At 41.4% G+C, this 13,386-nt stretch overlaps 1 pseudogene; it reads right to left on the minus strand.

Annotated features, from left to right (window-relative positions):
• Window positions 1–10,453: 10,453 nt before the first annotated feature.
• Window positions 10,454–11,571, minus strand: LOC144306208 (non-histone chromosomal protein HMG-17 pseudogene; annotated as a pseudogene).
• Window positions 11,572–13,386: the final 1,815 nt, after the last annotated feature.

Consider the following 13,386-nt stretch of genomic DNA (forward strand, 5'->3'; position numbering starts at 1 on the left):
GGCTCTGTGCTGGGCATGGAGCCTGCTTGGGAGCCTGTCTTAATCTCTGCTTCTCCACCCCTTACCACCACCCCCCCTCCAGCCCCCAAGCTAGCATGTGCTCTCTCTCTCTCTCAAAAAAAAAAAAAAAAAACCAAAAACAAACTATAGAGTAGGATTCTTAAATCACATATCTTCCTTCTTGCTGGAGTAGTTTAACTTGAAACTTTTATATGCTGAGAGTGCTGTCTTCTGACAATAAACAGAACTGCAAGCATATGGTACCTGGGTTTCCTTTGTTCCTTTACATGTAGCTATGGTCTTTATTCACATTATGTTACTATTGCATATTAGCGTGCTATTTGTTCATGTGTACTTAGTTTCCACAGTGAAGTCAATGGCATAAATTCCAGTGTTACCTTTTATTTCTAACACCTCCAAGAAAGAGTAAGGTTCAAAACTGATGAGTTATTGAGAAAGTATGTGGAGCGCAGTGACCACATTTCCAAATTACACAGATTCTTATTGATTTAGAAGACAATTTCTAGAGCCCTGGAAATTTCTGCTCAGAAATGTCAAATGCCCCATTACCAGTTTTCTAGCTTAAGTTCTGTGCTACTACTGGCTCTGAAATTAGATTCCGGCCTCTCATTCAGGCTCTCCTCACACCCTTACCTTTGCTCCTGAAAGAGTTTACCCATTGTGGATCAAAACTGAGAACTACGGATGAAACACTCCATAATGCTGATATCATATGTGTAGATCCACATTCTTAAAACTACTGGAAAGCAATGACAGGTTAGAAGAGACATTTCATGAAAGGTACAGAAATCTAATTGCAAGGTGTTCTTGTGACAGGATGACTTAGCTTGTGAGCAATGCAATTATTTGAACACTAGACCTAAAAAAAAGACTAACTGTCTAAAATTGTAGGAATCCTTGGGAAATCTATAGATGCTTCTACAGATCAGATATTTTCTCTCTCTTGTTCTTTGCATTTGTATGATTGCTTGTTTGTTTTTAATTTCTTGAGTTTGAATGCAAATTCCAGAAATGACCTATATTGATGATTTGGTGCCCACTGAAATGGGAGGCATCAATTTCATATTTAACTTTCCACTTTCAATATAGTAGTATGATTTTTAAAAAGAGTAATTTAATGTTTTGTTTTAAAGATTTTATGTATCTGTGTGTGTGTGTGTGTGTGTGTGTGTGAGAGAGAGAGAGAGAGAGGGTGGGGGGCAGAGCTAGAGCACAAGCCAGAGGAGGGGCAGAGGCAGAGGGAGAAGCAGGCTCCTCACTGAGCAGGGAGCCAGATATGGGGCTTGATCTCAGGACCCTGGGATCATGATCTGAGCTGAAGGCAGACGCTTAACAGACTGAGCCACCCAGGCATCGCTTAATGATCTTTTTATAAAAAATAGATTTGTATAAATTATAGCATAATCAGGTCCCATAGCAAGGCAACTTGTCACATGTTTAGTCCAAGTCCTCGGTCCATAGGTAGAAAAAAAATGACAATAATAATAAGCCACCACATGGGTGGTGTATTTGTATTTACTCATAATAATTCTGTCGCCAGAAGTATTAAATAATTTGCTCATGGCCACACAAGCAAGAAGTTGTGGAACCAGGATTTGAACCAAGGCAGAGCAGCTCCCAAATATATATTTTTAACCTATTTGATCATTTTCCTCCTTGATACAATTTAAAAATAGCAAGATAATCAGTTGTACCAAAGAATCTCCGTAACTGTGCTGATCCTCTCTTCTTTACTTAGGCATTAACACCATTTTTAAATCCTTTCTCACCAAGCACTTATGATACATTATCTCATTGAATTCTGTGACGTAGATAATTATTTTCCAAACCTTCATTGAGGAAACTAGGGATTGTCCAAAGTTTCTCAGAGTCTAAGTGTTGGGATCAGAAGTTAAACCCACCAGTATCGACTCTAGGGTCTATGTTCTTAACCATGTCTCAATAGAATGATTATCTAAGTGCTGTGAACATTCTCTCCCCGGACACACAAGGGGTCCATCAATTTAACATACTACTCTCCTGCGTGCGGAAGGAAAGTTTGCTTCTCAGTATTCAGAATGATATCCTAAGCCACATGAAAGAACTTCTGTGACAGGAATCATACATTTCTGAAAGTAGTGATGGGATGAACATCCTCCACCTGCTGTCTTCTACTCCACACATTTCTTTCTAGCAGCCCTCATAGTCAGTGTACAGTTAGAGCAATTAGTCCACTACAGAAGTGTTAGAAGCTAGTGACTAAAGAATAAAGGGTACCCACGGGCATTGTATGTGAACCTAAAAACAAAGTATGATTTTATAAATAAAAAGATACAGCAGGGATCCCTGGGTGGCACAGCGGTTTGGCGCCTGCCTTTGGCCCAGGGCGTGATCCTGGAGACCCGGTATCGAATCCCACGTCGGGCTCCCGGTGCATGGAGCCTGCTTCTCCCTCTGCCTGTGTCTCTGCCTCTCTCTCTCTCTCTCTTTCTGTGTGACTATCATAAAAAAAAAAAAAAAAAAAAGATACAGCATTAAAAGTTTTTTAAAAATGAATAATGGTACCTTGTACAACCTGACATTGTTTCTGTGGCATGCATTATAAATACTCCCATAACCTTCCTTAACATTGCCCTAAACTTTTTTGCTCTGTCAGAGTAAAGGAATCTAGCCTGGAAATCCATCCTTTTTCATGCTGAACTGTAGTACACACCCTACTACAAAAAGCAGCAGAGTTTAGATCTGTTTGAAGAGTCTCCTGCCAGTTACTATTACTTTAAAATATGCATATATTGGGGATATTTAAATATAAATAGGCACAACGTACAAAAACCTGACTTGTACATTTCTGATCCCCACAAACTCTGTGGCCAACCCTCTGAGACTTCTCCCTGTCTCTTTCCCAGGATGCCTGACCCCGTTTCTGTCCCTCAGTCCACAAAGCAGCCAGTCTTGTACCCACAGCACCACTCGGTGGCCAGGAAGCAGAATTAGCCAAATCAGTTTTTCTTCCTTCTCCTTTATCCTCAAGAGAATGACCCTCTCAAACCACAAATCTCTCCTTCCACCACACACTCACCCCAATTTTCTTTAGACTTTGCCACTCACAGCCAAAGTGATTCCACCTCAGGCAATCTCTTTCTCACATTTACACAATCCTTTTTAAAAAATCTTTTTTTCTTCTTGTCCAGTTACTTCTTAGGTTGGTTTTTTTTTTTCCTTTCCCTCCAACTGCATTTATCATATACATAAAAATAACAGTTACAAGGTATGGGCAAACCAAACTTGGCCCCAAGGCCCTGAAACTTAGAGGGTTTAGCCACATTAGAAAAAAAAAAAAGTGGGCAGCCCGGGTGGCTCAGTGGTTTGGTGCCTTTGGCCCAGGTCGTGATCCTGGAGACCTGGGTTTGAGTTCCACATCAGGGTCCCTGCATGGAGCCTGCTTCCCCTTCTGCCTGTGTCTCTGCCTCTCTCTCTCTGTCTCTATGAATAAATAAATAAATAATCTTAAAAAATAATAATCTTTAAAAAAAAGTATTTTTAAAACCTGTCAGAATAGATTAGGCCTCTTCCTCTCAGAAATACTGTGCCCTCCCCAGCTCCCAGTCCCCAAGAGCCAGTTGGCTCCTAGCCATGCCAGAGCCTTCAGTGACAGCTAGGGAAAAGTTGCTGGAGGCCCAAAGTAAGAAAAGCAGATTAAAAAAAGAGAGAGAGAGAGAGAGAGAGAGAAAGAAATGAAAGGGAGGAAAGGAGGAGAGGACAAAAGGAAGGCAGAAAAGTGTAACATGGGGGTTGCTGCTTGTGGGGGCTTCCTTCCTCACTGCTCCCCACCAGTGCCAGGATTGGGATGAGGCATCAGGGAGCATCAAAAAACCCCATAAAAACCCAGTAATCAAGACAAATCAAAATAATAAATCATCTTAATGCTATATTTTAAAAGATAAAAAATTAAATAAAAAAGAATGCAAGAAGAAAAGAAGAAGGAGAAGGAGGAGGAAGAGGAGGGGGAGGAGGAGATGAAGAAGAAGAAGAAGGAAGAAGGAGAAGAAGAAGGAAGAAGAAGAAGAAGAAGGAAGAAGAAAGAAGAAGAAGAAGAAGAAGAAGGAAGAAGAAGAAGAAGAAGGAAGAAGAAGAAGAAAGAAGAAGAAGAAGAAGGAAGAAGAAGAAGAAGGAAGAAGAAGGAAGAAGAAGAAGGAAGAAGAAGGAAGAAGAAGAAGAAGAAAGAAGAAGAAGAAGAAAGAAGAAGAAGAAGAAGGAAGAAGAAGAAGAAGAAGAAGGAAGAAGAAGAAGAAAGAAGAAGAAGAAGAAGGAAGAAGAAGAAGAAGGAAGAAGAAGGAAGAAGAAGAAGGAAGAAGAAGGAAGAAGAAGAAGAAGAAGAAGAAGAAGAAGAAGAAGAAGAAAGAAGAAGGAAGAAGAAGAAGAAAGAAGAAGAAGGAAGAAGAAGGAAGAAGAGGAAGAAGAAGGAAGAAGAAGAAGAAGAAAAAGAAGAAGAAGAAGAAAAAGAAGAAGAAGAAGAAGAAGAGGAAGAAGAAGAAGAAGAGGAAGAAGAAGAAGAAGGAAGGAGAAGAAGAAAGAAGAAGAAGGAAGGAGAAGAAGAAAGAAGAAGAGGAAGGGAGAAGAAGAAAGAAGAAGAGGAAGGAAGAAGAAGAAGGAAGAAGAAGAAGAAGAAGAAGAAGAAGAAGAAGGAGGAGGAGGAGGAAGAAGAAGAAGAAGGAGGAAGAAGAAGAAGAAGAAGAAGGAAGAAGAAGAAGAAGAAGAAGGAAGAAGAAGAAGAAAGAAGAAGAAGAAGAAGGAAGAAGAAGAAGAAGAAGGAAGAAGAAGAAGAAGAAGAAGAAGAAGAAAGAAGAAGAAGAAGAAGGAAGAAGAAGAAGAAGGAAGAAGAAGAAGAAGAAGAAGAAGAAGAAAGAAGAAGAAGAAGAAGAAGAAGAAGAAGAAGAAGAAGAAGAAGAAAGAAGAAGAAGAAGAAGGAAGAAGAAGAAGAAGAAGAAGAAGAAGAAGAAGAAGAAGAAGAAGAAGAAGAAGAAGAAGAAGAAGAAGAAGAAGGAAGAAGAAGAAGAAGAAGAAGAAGAAGAAGAAGAAGAAGAAGAAGAAGGAGAAGGAAGAAGAAGGAGAAGGAGAAAGAAGAAGAAGAAGAAGAAGAAGAAGGAAGGAGAAGGAAGAAGAAGGAGAAGGAGAAAGAAGAAGAAGAAGAAGAAGAAGAAGGAAGAAGAAGAAGAAGAAGAAGAAGAAGAAGAAGGAGGAGAAGGAAGAAGAAGAAGGAGAAGGAGAAAGAAGAAGAAGAAGAAGAAGAAGAAGGAGGAGAAGGAAGAAGAAGAAGGAGAAGGAGAAAGAAGAAGAAGAAGAAGAAGAAGAAGAAGGAGAAGAAGAAGAAGGAGAAGGAGAAGAAGAAGAAGAAGAAGAAGAAGAAGGAGAAGAAAGAAGAAGAAGGAGAAGGAGAAGGAAGAAGAAGAAGAAGAAGAAGAAGAAGAAGAAGAAGAAGAAGAAGAAGAAGAAGAAGAAGAAGAAGAAGAAGAAGAAGAAGAAGAAGCTCACAGTCAGCAAAGTGCAGCATCAACCGGTCAAGAAAGACAAGCGGCTCAGGTGTGTGACAGTCGCGCATCGCTGCGCGGGGACCCAGGTGTCCAACCGATTCCGATTTGCGCTCGCGGGGCCCTCGGTCGCCCTGCGGAGCCGCGCGGGGCCGGGGGTGAAGGGTGACCCGGGGGTCGGGCAGCTGGACAGCGCGGCCGTTCACAGATGGATGTTTTTTTCCAAATCTTAGGGCTTTTATCAACTTACCCCGATTGATTCAAAATAGGGGAGGATTCTGCGATCCGTGTCGGTGTAAGGAGGCAGCAGGTTCCCGCAGTGGCGCAGGGCGCTCCCTCCCGCACCTGCACCCGCACCCGCACCCGCTCCCAAGCTCCGAAACTTCCCCCCAACTCACCATCATCGGCTCTTAAGACCTGCTCCCCAAGTACCAGCGTTCATGGAAAACTTCCCGCTCCATTCCAAGGGGTTTTCCTTCTTGTTTTTAAAATCATAAAGTATTGCAAAATTATTGCTCTCAGCTGTATTGTTTCACTGCAAATGCACCTTATTTGAACAACAGCATAAATCAAATAAGTTTGCGGATTGCTCGGGGACTATCCCAGTTTCTACGGCAAAACATGTTCTGAGTTGCAAACCACACCCTTGAAAATAAATATTTTGAGACACTGTTGTTTGTAGGTTGGGACCTAAATGTTTTTCGTTAAGTGTATTTAAATAATTTACATGTTATACATTATTAGGCACTCAAAAAAGAGGGCCTTTGGCCCAAACTACTGCTCTTATTTTTAGTCAAAAAAAAAAAAAAAGTGACTTGTAATGCCCAGCTTGAGATCATGAGGCATCAAAAAACCCACAAAAAACCAGTAATCAAGACAAATCAAAATAATAAATGCCCCGTATCCATGATGCGTCAGTGGAACAGGTTTTGTCAACAGAAATAGACAAGGAAAGAAGGAGAGAGAAGTGTAACATTATTAGGCACATATTACATGAAAGCAACTCAGATACAGAAGGCTATTTAAGTAAAGGTATTTACATTTTATTATAATACGCTTTAATGGTTATTTACATGTCAGAATATAGAACTTATGAATACACTCTCAGCCATGCTTATATAGCCATGTGCTTCCATTCTAAAAATAGCACATTAGCATCTGCTTACCTACATCTGGTGATTAGTCATTCAATCCACTAATTATTCTTGGTATGAGATGAGTAGAAGCATTTCTATTTGAATCATTTTCCTAATTACAATATGTCATCAGCAGGTCTTTGCTTCTCATTTGGGTCATTATCTTTGTTCACGAAGTTCAGCCACATAGTAAAGTGCTCCCAGATGTCAACAAAATTTGAGTGCCCCTTATCTAAAATATTCAGCCATTTAGAATCTCAGCATCCATCTCTAAAACTAAGGTCTAAGTTATCTTTAACTACTCTTTTTATCTGGAGAGAAACCTAATTTAAATCAGTAAGAATAAAAAGAGTAATACACACAGAGCCTCTATTTTAATGGTTAAGTAGATTATATACACAGACAAAAACTCTCTGTTATATTTTTCAAATTCATCTTGGATCACTTCTGATCCACACAGGTCCCCTACATTCTTCAGCCTGACTTCTAACAACCAGTCTCTATCCTGCCCTGCCCATCTCTGTCCTCCAGTCATCCACCTATTTTTCAAAGTGTTCACACCTGTAGCCTCGCTGTCTAACAAACCTTCCCTGCTGTTGTGACTGAACTTTCCAGTGTTTCTCATCTGTCGTATTCCTCCCTCCCCTGGACCTGCTCCTCCTTCAAGTCCTGCCTGACTGGTACAACTCTGCGTTGAACCTTTCCTTGCTTCATTGATCCCTCTCCTACCCCCGACCCCCCAATCTCTCTCAGGGCCGAACTCCTGGATCACTGATTGTCTGAAGTGTGCATTCTAATCATTATTTTGATTGCTTTCCTAACAAGTTGCTAAGTACATTTTTTGAAGGCATGAACTGTACCTTATACTCTATTCAGATGGGCTATTAATTAAATAATAGCATTTATATATGTATGTGAGTACAGTCCCACTCCCACATATATACACATATGTGCATAGAGTAGGAGCCGAGAACCAGGGTTTACTTGTTCATTTTGACTCCACTCTGAGGTACGTCCTTGTATACTGTCATCCCATGAGTCTTACTCTCAATTGCTGTTTTTTTTTCTTTATTTTAGGATTTTATTTATTTATTCATGAAAGACAGAGAGAGGGGGAAGCAGACGGAGATGCAGGGAGCTTGATGTGGGATTCAATCCCAGGACCCTGGAATCATAACCTGAGCCGAAGGCAGATGTTTAACCAACTGAGCCATGCAGGAGTTTTCTCAGTTAGTTAATAGTGGCTTATTTTCAGTTTCAAATAGTGGCTTTTACTAACCCTGCAACTTCTCTTCTGTCAAGCTTTATCATCTCTTTTTTGAATTCTGATTTTTACCTGGCCCCTGAACTCTCTATTCTACACCTTTATCCAGTAGGAGTTGAAATAGGAGAAAGATAGGATTTGGAGTTTGAAGATCTAGATTTGGAGACCTGGGTTTGAGATCCTCACTCACTTAGAATGGTTGGATTAACTTGGAAAAGTCAGTGGACCCCAGTTTCTTCATCTGTATTTTAGGAATAATTACACCAATCATGGGGTGTTTTGAGGATAAACTACACATGAAGCATTTTCCGAATAGTACATTATAAAATATATTGTATTGCAATGTTATTAAAATTTGCCCACATATCATTACTTTCCACAAGCTGCATCACCGCCACTACACACACACACACACACACACACGCACGCGCGCGCATACATCCACCAACAGATACACATTCATACAAGGACCTATTGATTGCCCCAGGGCAGGTAAAACATTGCTTCAATCTTTTTGCCCTTTGAGCCCAGAGACATCCTTGTCTTCTGTAACTTTTAAGGATAGGATAGTGGGAGAATCACTTTTCAGTTCCTCCCGGTGGCCAATCAGAGGATAAGAACTAGAACCAATGTCAGTCAGGGTAGCTGGCAGAAGGGGCAAGTATTCATGTCTATATCAAATGAACTGCATTTCAACAAATTTTTTGTTTGTTTGCTTGCTTGTTTTGCAAGAGAGAGAGAGAGAGCTCGAGACAGTAAGAGAGCACAAGTGCAGGAGGGGCAGGATGAGAGAGAATTTTTTTTTTAAGATTTTATTTATTTATTCATGAGAGACAGAGAGAGAGAGAGAGAGGCAGAGACACAGGCAGAGGGAGAACCAGGCTCCATGCTGGGAGCCCGATGCAGGACTCAATCCTGGGTCTCCAGGATCAGGCCCTGGGCTGAAGGTGGTACTAAACCGCTGAGCCATCTGGGCTGCCCCCCGCCACCACCATCCCCCCCCGCCCCGCTTTTTAAAAGGTTTTATTTAGAGAGAATCTTAAGCAGGCTCCATGCCCAATGTGGAGCCTTATCTCACAACCCTGAGATCAGGACCTGAGCTGAAATCAAGAGTCAGATGCACTAACCTACTGAGCCATCTGTGTGCCCCCAACAAATTGTTAAATTGCTAGATCTCAATAAATAATTCTATTAAACAATTACTGAAGTGCAAGATGCTGTGCTATTCTCTAGGGAATTTACAAATGAGAAAAACATCGGGAGCTTAGACTCTAACAAGAGAGACATACAGTTTTGCAAATTAGTATAATACATGCCATGCTAAAAGAGTTTACAGATTCAACTCAGATTGTGTGCTGACAGTATTAAGTCTATGACAAGCTATAGAAAGACATATCTAAATATCTTTTTTTCTTTGCAAGGTCACATTTTCTTTTTTAAAAAGATTTTATTTATTTATTCATGAGAGACACACAGAGGCAGAGACATAGGCAGAGGGAGAAGCAGGCTCGCTGTGGGGAGCCTGATGTGGGACTTGATCCCTGGACTCCAGGATCACGACCTGAGGCAAAGGCAGACGCTCAACCACTGAGCTACCCAGGTGACCCGCAAGGTCACATTTTCTGCAATAGGAAATCTAGGTTTGCCATATCAACCATTTGGGGTTTTTTAATGCGTGGGCTTTGGGTATCTACTCTATACCTTAACTTCACACCCCCCTCCAGCTACTGCCCAAAGTTTTTATTCCACTTCACAGCAAAACTTCTTGGGGCTGTCTCTACTTCTTTACCTCTTATTCTCTCTTTAACTCACCTCCAGTAAAGCTTCTGTGACTCCATTGAATCTGTTCTTGCCAAGTCTCCAGAGATTCCATCTTATCAAAACCAAAGGCTCATTAGACCTAATCTCTGCTGTTTAACAACATTCAACACCATTTATCATGCCACTCTTCTTGAAAGCCTCTTTGATTTCTGTGAAGTGGGCCCTTCTCTAGGTTTTTTCCTACTTCTGTGGGGACTACTCTGCAATTGTCTTTCCTGCCTCCTCCTCTGCTCAACTTCCAAGTTTGGGCAACCCCAGGCTCAGTCTTTATCTCCACTTTCTTATCTCCACTTTCCTCCCAGATTATTTCATCTAATCCTTTTAGCTCTGAATGGCTCCTGTGTGCAAATGACTCTCAAATCTCTATCTCCAGCCCCGATTTCTCCCTAGACACCAACTGCCAATTTGACATTTCCACTTGGATGCCAAAAAGATATCCCCAAGTCATATGCCAAAAACAGACCCCTGAACCATGCCAAGCTGGTTCTTAGTCTTCTCCAGTTCAGAAAATGGAATAACCATGAATCCGTTGTTCAAGAAAGAACCCAGACAGCATATGAATCAAATATCATGTCTAATCCATCATTAAATTATGTCAATTGTGCTTCCAGAGGATATTTCAAATCTACGTAATTCTCTTTTTTTTTTTCCAAGCCAAACTGTATCCAGCTTTATTAAAGATACTTTTCATAAACAATCATGGTATTTCAGGCAGGACATGGGCAGATGATCGTTAACAGTATACAAAAACTTTCAAACTCCCTTCTTCAATGGACTACCAAAATCAGAAAGCCACTATAAAACCCAATGAAGTCTTCATGTGATGCTCTGAACAGGGAAAGTTTAGAGTGAGGGTTGACAGTTCACATTTAGCATGTTGTTTAACAACTTTTCACAAGCGGACCCTGACTTTCAGGGAATGAAATGAAAATGGCAGAATTATCAATCTGAAGATCCACAAGCTAAAAAAAGGAACTCTTTTGAGGGACGCCATCTCAGTGGTGACACCGTAAAGTCCAGATTGCCTGACATACTGGGAACCATTTCATGGGATCAGGTTCCAACAGGTCTCTGGGTTTAAGGGAGTCGTCTATGTTGAAGGCAGAGAGGGAGAGGAGGACATAAAAAAATGAATTTTAGTTTTTCCACACCACCAAGGTGGCTCATGTGTGTCAACATCAAGGAATCCTTCCTCCTGGGAGCCAAGAGGAAGTTTCTCAAAACTAGAAGGGGAAGGTGTTTTTCCCTCTTGTTATCAATCTAGCTTCGGAGATATTCTATTAGTGACATATGCCCTTCCCCCCAAAACAACAATGAAGTGTTCCGTGTGCTAACAACATAGCTTAAGAAAAAAAGTAAAACAAAATTCTGCATTTTTATAAAACTTGATAAAAAATAGTATTTCAAACTGTACAGTCACCAGAAGTACACAGTTATCAAAAATGCACACACTTCACTTGGCATCTCCAGCACCTTCGGCTTTCTGTGCCTGGTCTGTTTTGGCATCTCCATTTTCTGCAGGGTTATTTCCATCCTTGCCAGCATCAGCTTTCCCCTTTTTCCCTTTGGGTACCTTCTCTCCCTTCTTTGCAGGGGCATTTTTGGGCTTGGGCTCTGGCTTCGGAGGAGCAGGTTTAGCAGATAACCTTGCAGATCTTCTCTGTGGCTCATCCTTCACCTTGGCTTTATCTCCTTTAGCATCCCCTTCAGCCTTTCTCTTGGGCATGGTGGCGAGGGCGGCGGGACGTAAGCGCTGGACGCGGGGATGCGGCGGCACGCGGGCCTTGGCCGGTCCGGGGGTCGTTCTCGCCTCTTCTTCACACTGCTCCAAATCTACGTAATTCTCAATTCATGCTACAATAACCCTAGTCCAAGGCATCATCATCCCTCCTCTGACTCAATACAATACAATACTCAATGTTTGGTCTCCCTGCTTCTATTCTTACTCTCCTGTAATATATTCAGTTAGAATGAACTTAAGCAAAAATATTAATATTACTAAGTCTCACTCAACCTTTGAGTAAATTTCTTTTTAATAGTCAGTGTAATGAAGCAACGTACACATAAAGCACTACATAGAATGAACTTTCAAATGACTCCTCCACTTAAAACTTGATGATTTCCCCTGCATTTGGAGTAAAAACGAAACTGATATCTAGGCCTCCCAGCTCCTACATAATCACTACAACCTCATTTGCTACCATTCTTCCCTCTCACACACTCTGCTAGATAGTTTTGCCTTCTTTCTGTTTTTCAAACACAAGTATTACTCCCACTCAGAGAACCCAGCAGGATTCGGAACTAGATCCTTCCTATCTTTTCAATCTCTAAATAGAGGAGTGTCCCAGGGCTCAGGCCTCAGACTACTTCACTTTTCCATCAGCAAGTTTCAAAGCCCTGACCTTTCTACTTAACACAAGACTCCTATAGACAACTGCCTACTTGACATCTCCACTCAGTTGCCTAATAGCCATATAAACTATAACATGCTCAAATATGAATACTTGATACCACACAATAGGAATCTAACTCCTTTTGCCTTCTCCATTGCCACTCCAGGCCAAGCCGTCATTTGTTTGCCTCACTATTGTAATGGCCTCTTTCTGATCTCTGCTTCTACCTAAGCTCTTTACTCTGTACAGAGCCAAAGAGTTGTCTCTTTAAAACAGAAGCCAGGGGCACCTGGGTGGCTCAGTTTAAGCTCCTGCTTTCTGCTTGGATAGAGCCCTGCATTGAGCTCCTTGGTCAGCAGGGAGACTGCTTCTCTCTCTCCCTCTGCCTTCCCTTCCTCCTGTTTGTGCTCGCTGGCTCTCTCTCTCTTAAAATATTTTATTTATTTATTCATGAGAGACACAGAGAGAGAGAGGCAGAGACATAGGCAGAGAGAGAGAAGCAGGCTCCATGCAGGGAGCCCGATGCGGAACTGGATCCCTGGACCCCGGAATCACGACATGACCCAAAGGTGCCCCTAAATAAATAACATCTTAAAAACACACAAAAAACCATAAGCCAGCTTACAACAATGGCCGCAGATGGCTCTGTAGTGATTGCCCATATCACTCAGATAAGCCCAAAGTCCCGTCCATGACCCAAAGGATCTGTCCCTACTATCAAATAATTATCTACCTTATCTTATCTATTACCTTTCAACCTTTTTTCATTCAGTTCTAGCCTCATTCAGTTTTTTTCAAACTCTTTCAGCTCCAGCCACACTGCCCTCCTAGCCTTTGCAAGTGACTTGTTCCTTTTGCCTGAAGGGCCAGCCTTTGCAAGTGACTTGTTCCTTTTGCCTGAAGGGCCAGGTATCTACAAGCTCACCCTCACTTCCTTACAGATCTGTTCAGATAAGTCCCTTTAGAAGAGAGAGTTTTCCTGCTTACTTTATATAAAATCACACTCTTCTGTGTGAAATACCTGTCTATTCTCTTACCTTTCTTTCTTGTTTGTGAAAACAACAGCTACAACATTAATATGCACTTACGCATATTTGTCTTTCTCTGACTTATTTCCCTAAGCACAATACTCTCTAGTTCTACCCACATTGTTCATTCTTTTTGATGGCTGAGTAATATTTTACACACACACACACACACACACATACCACACACATCCCACATCTTCTTTATCCATTCATCTG

This window comes from Canis aureus, chromosome 36, assembly GCF_053574225.1.
Source record: "Canis aureus isolate CA01 chromosome 36, VMU_Caureus_v.1.0, whole genome shotgun sequence".
Lineage (NCBI taxonomy): Eukaryota > Metazoa > Chordata > Mammalia > Carnivora > Canidae > Canis > Canis aureus.